A 6,141-nucleotide genomic window follows, 5' to 3' on the forward strand; every position below is an offset into this window, starting at 1 on the left:
CTGAAAATTCGGCCCATCTGGCGCTGCGATGCTGATTACTGGCGCCTAGGCGCTGGATTCCTAGCGCCTAGGTGCTTTCTTTTCGCATGTCTTGGCGCTAAGGCGCTGGTTTTGGGGCGCTGCGGCGTTGAGTCTCCCGATTTTTTTTTCGTTCAACGCCTGGTTCAACTTTTACCTGCATAAGAGAACATATATCAATGTATAATCGTCACATGCATAGTTCAATAAAAATAAGAAAACGTAAAAACAGTTATACAACTAGAAATAAAATAACGAAAGCAGTAAACGATACTAGTTGGGTTGCCTCCCAACAAGCGCTTGGTTTAACGTCGTGGGCCAGACTGTCACTAATCCTGTTCAAGGTGGGTCGTGAGAACTTTTGGATGCCTTGATTTCCACCTTTTGACCTTCAACATCCATTGTCAATTTTCGTTGTTTCAAGTCGATGATGGCTTCAGTAGTAGCTAATAATGGTCGTCCTAGAATGAATCAAACATTCTTATTGTTCTCCACGTCAAGTACCACGAAATCTGCTGGAAGCCTCAATTTATCAATTTTAAGTTCAACATCTTCTACACAACCCGATGACACCTTCAACGATTTATCTGCTAGCTGCAAGATTACTTATGTGGGTTTGATCCCGGTCAGTCCAAGTTTCTCGTAAAGAGAACTTTGCATTATATTCACACTTTCTCCTGAATCACAGATAGCTTTTTTCACCAATTGACCCCTATTTTGAAAAGGGATCGATTAAGTTTCCCGAATGCGCAACGAAAGTTTTTTAAAAATGTTTTTCAACAAGAAAACCGAGCACCCTAATTCTATAATGTGTAGCAAATACGAAAAACGCAAAATATGTCATACATAGTGTGTTTAGAAAATTACCTATCAATCACAAGGATTGATGTTTTGGCTCCAACTAAATTGTAAACAACTTAGCTCTTGATGGTAGACAATCTACAAGCTTCACCTTACTTTTGGACTCCTTTCACCAAAATTAGGTCCACCACTAACGAGGTAGATCCATTCTAATTTTGCACTAGAAAAATTAAAGCATTTTTCTTTGAGAAGTGTGTGCAATCTTCAACAATTGAAGAAGCAAACTTGGGAGAATTTTTCCTTAAAATTTCGGCCATATGCTTGTGTAGGAGAGAAGGGGGAGACTTTTCTTGGTTGTGGAAAAGGTTGAAGCAAAAAGTTGCATGTGCATGCCATGCCATTAACTCAAAAGTTGTCTCAGACCCTTCATCTTCCTAACATGCTTTTTACTTGGGCTTGTAACAATTACAAGGCACATGGACTTTAATTTAAATGTCTCAAACATATTTGAGCCCAATTAAACATTACTGGATTCTACTCATGCCTACTAGTTTAATAATTATTTCTAATTGGGCTCTACAAGGCCCAATGTTGTTTAATTAATCCAACACTTGAATTAATTTAATTATTTCGACTATACTAGGTCCACTAGTGTTTAATTAATTCAACACTTGAATTAATTTAATTTAGTCGATAATAATGTATATGAAAATCACAATTTTCAAATACATTACTCGTTTGGCCAACTTTTAATTTAGGAACATTTCCACAAATTAAAAGTTATATTCTCCTTATAGAAGTCATACTTCTATTTTTATTTACGCTTATAAACTCCTTTATAAGCCATTCAACACATTGAACTATTTTACTTCTCAACGGCATCTAGAAAGTTAGCACTTGTATGACCCTCACTGGTTCATTGATACAACTAGCCGTGGGTTCACATCTCCATGTAATTCGGACTAAACATGTCCTTATACGAGCATACCCCAATAGCTCCATTATTACTTATCAACTCCTTGATAACAAGGACGTCAGAACTCAAGTCTGATAGTACCAAACCAATCATGTTAAACGCCTAGCAGCATCGCTTACATGATTCCCTAGGTATCAAATGATAGTGCTTACAAGAACCATTCAATTATGGTTAGCGTAAAGTACGGTCCCTTCAACTCATATATCCCGACCGATTTGACAACCATTGGTATATCGAGAGTTGTCAATGAATCGATGCTATGTGTCATGTCGTAGTTGCATCGATGGTGTAATCTATGAAACCCCTTTCATAAGTACCACCATATTCTGATTAGAGATTTCATACTACATACACATGAGATCACATAGGATATCCATACCCGAAAGTAAGCGGTGAATCCCCGATTACAATGCATCGACTCCTATATGTTTCGACAAAACACCCAACCTTGCCACCTGATGACCCCATGAGAGTCGGTAAACAAGTCAAAGTGCAATGCTAGCATATAGAGTTTCAATGTTGTCCCAGGTCATAAGGACTAATGGTGTACAACCATAAACTAGGACGTTTCGACTCGATAAGTGAGAACCACTTGCAAAGTCCTTTATGGAGGGTTGTTCAATGCACTCTACAAGGAGCACCTATCTGAATGTTCGGACATCACAATGTCCCTACCAATACTAGTCTCGAACTCGAGCAGCCTATATCCTTCTTAGCCGCGGCTGAATCGACTAGGAACTGTTTAGAATAGACAGTATTCTAAATATGAGTTTCATGATACTCATCATTTGAGCATCTCATATTCTTTCTACTATTTGTATATTCAAGGACTTTATCTATGCAACTAGCATGGGAATATAGATAAAGATGTGCCAAAACAATAATTTCAAATATTATTAAAATAAAGATTGTTTATACATATAGTTTCATTGTGAACACTCGGCCAACACTCGGCTCGACATGCACCTACTCTAACATATTTCACATGGCACAAAAAATTCACCGGGATCTAGCAGCTTCTGAAGAAGATTTCTAGTGTTCCTTCTAGAAAATTGACTTCCTCCTGATCTGCAGAATCAATATTACTGTGTAGGTTCTTGGGATTGTCAAGACCTTTTTTATTTTGAAATTCCGCTTGTGATTGTAAAAATCTATGGGGGTAGGGAAGTAAAGAAATATCAATGCATTGATTTGAATCATACCTCTCATTTTTCTTACCTTAGACTGTTTTGGTTAGAGTTGGCTTTTCATCCCGGATAATTGTGGTTTTAACCTCTTTCTTTTCTCTGCTTACCACACCAATCTCCTCGTGCTGTATAAAAACGGCATTCACTTCTCTAAGATTTGGGTCTGCATTATTTTGTACTGCGCCTGACGGTTGAGACGTGAGTTTCTTCGTTATCTGCCCCACTTGTGACTCAAGGATTTTCAAGGAAGCACCAATATTCGCCATGTGTGTCTTAAGGATGTCAAGTCTAGACTCATTCCTAGCCATTCTCTTGCAAGATTCAGCAACAAATGTTCCAACCAAATCCTCAAATGATGGCCTTTCTTCCCCATTTGATGTATTGAACCCCGGTGGAGGATTCAATACATTCTTATTATTTGCGTAAGAAAAATTTTCATGGTTTCGCAACCCAGGATGATAAGTATTAGGAGGAGGGTTACCTCGATATCCTCCATAGCCTCCAAAATTCTTGTTGTTGATATATTGAACTTCTTCAGGAAACTGTGATTCTTCAACAACAACCGATGGTCCCTCAGTGTTTGATGTACTCACTTTATTCATAGTCACTATCTGTGTAGTCAATGTTGATACTTACACAATGAGTGATGTGATAGGATCCACAGCATAAACTCCAGCTGTCCTCTTTACTCCTGGCCTCTCAGATGGCCATTGGTAGTTATTAATAGTCATCTGCTCAAGCAAGTCATAGGCTTGAGCAGGAGACTTGGAAAAAATCGTGCCACCCGCTGCTGCATCCACTATTGTCAATGTCTGACCATTCAACTCATTATAGAAAAGCTTAATTTGTACCCAGTCTTCAAAACCATGATTTGGGCACCTCCGCAACAAATCCTTATACTTTCCCACGCCTCATAAATCTGCTCAAAGCCAGTCTGCCTGAAAGTATTGATCTCAATCTTCAACTGTGCAGACTTTCCAGGGGGAAAATATTTAGACAGAAACTTTGTTGCCAATTCTTGCCACGTTGTGATGCTCCCAGCGGAAATGATTGGAGCCATCCTCTTGCTTGGTCCCTGAGAGAAAACAGAAACAAACGCAGTCTAATAATATCATCAGGAACATTATTAATTTTTACCATATCCGTGATCTCCTAGAAATAATTGGTTCTGTTGAACCATATTTATCAGTGCAGGCTTCAACTCGAAATTGTTGTCATTTATGGTACCTCGAGCAATGCCAGAATAATGTGCGTTGATCACTGGTCTGAAGTGATCTCTGATAGGTATAGCGTCTGGTGGGTTATATCTCGCGTCCTCTCTGTTTTCAGCCATTGCTTGGATTTCTTCCCTTCTCACTTTTCTTAGTTTTCTCGCAGCTCTTTCGATCTCCAGATCAAAAATAAGAAAATTAGGGCTGTACGATCTTAGCATGCACTGTCAAGCAGAGAAAATGAACAACTCAATAAAAGAACTATAAAATAAAATGAAATGCTCTAAATTAAAATCTAGACTAATTGGTAACAATACTGATATAAATTCAAATTTTGACACTCCCCGGCAACGGAGCCAAAAACTTGTTGCGTATTTTCTTGATTGCTCGCAAGCGCACGACGTCAAGTTATAGTAAAATCTATTTTTGAGTACAAGTGTTGATCCCACGAGGAGTGTGTATATAAATGTATATCAATGCTTGTAATTAGAATAGTCTCGACTTTATCTAGAAAATTTAGTAAAATGTTTGGTTTGCTTAAACGAATTAATTTAAAACAAAGAATTAATCTAATCACCGAGTTGAGAAATAACAGTGAGAGAAAATATCTAGAGAAATTATTTCACTAAGTTTCCACGATAATCATTCTCAGTTAAATTTATATTCATGAATTCCAATTATTTAATGGCCAAGAACACTTAATTATTTTATTCCTCCTTTCCCAAGTGACGAATAAACTATATCATTCAAACCTCAATTCAAGCATTGCTAATGAGAATCTAGATTTAATTGATAAATGCAAACAATGTTCTTGCCTTAGCCTCGCTAAATTTATACGCCTTCCGAACGATATAAACATGCAACTATGCATCTCTAATGATATTTAATTGTAGTCCATCTCCCGAGTTGTAGAATTAATCAGACATCACACAATTTATGGCCAGTAAATTGCAGTCAAATAAACACAGATAACACAATTAAACCAAAACGGAATTCAATCAAACAAACCACCACGTCAAATCATCATATCAACAAAGCTACATCATTCTCTAGACTAGAAAATTAGTTCATGACAAATTCTAAAAAGAAACAACACATGTTTAACATTTTAGATATCGCAACACAGTAAAAGATAGATGTGAAAGAATAAATGACAAATCCGAAGTGTCGTCTTTGTCCCCAGATCCCTCGTTCTTTGTATTTGTGATTGATCTTCGCTTCAGGATCTTCGTCTCGTGTTCGCTCCTGCTCTCTTATCTCCCTTTTTTTTTATACAAAACGGCCTCCTCTTATTTGAACCCTTGGTTTTTCTTTTATTTCCTCGTCCGGGCCGTAATTTGAAAGCCCAAATTGTTTGTCTTGCTGCCATTGGCGCCGCGGCGCTGAGGAAGTGGTGCCTAGGCGACCGTGCTTCACTGGTGTAGGCGCTGCGGCGCTTGTTCCTTAGCGCGTAGGCGCTTGGTTTGCACATGTGAGGCTCCGTAGCGCTTCTTGGGCAGTGCCTAGGCAGTCATTTCTCGGTAGTGAGGCGCCGCGGCGCTTGTTGGGGAGCGCCTAGGTGCTCTTTTCTCGGCCTAAGGAGCGCTGCGGCGCTACATTGTGGCATTGCGGCTCTCTTCTATCGCAGTTTCACACTCAAAAATACTTCTCATTGCTCTAAACCATCCAATAGTTGTTTATCCCCTGCATAACAAAAAAACAACAAAAGCCAAACATAATTCTGTTCGAAACCAACATAGACCAAATGGAGTAGCATATAAATTAATTTCAATTCTTGCACTTATCAATAACGCTGGAAACAAACAAATACAGGGTTAGCGGAGATGACCCTTCTTGTGTATCCCTTCGAACGGTCCCTTAAACACATATTGTGACATCAACTACTAAAATACTACTAGATTTTTTTTAAAAAAGCTCTTTTCGAAATTATATTCAAACACATGCATGC

The sequence above is a fragment of the Primulina eburnea genome, chromosome 7 (genome assembly GCF_022965805.1).
Source record: "Primulina eburnea isolate SZY01 chromosome 7, ASM2296580v1, whole genome shotgun sequence".
NCBI lineage: Eukaryota > Viridiplantae > Streptophyta > Magnoliopsida > Lamiales > Gesneriaceae > Primulina > Primulina eburnea.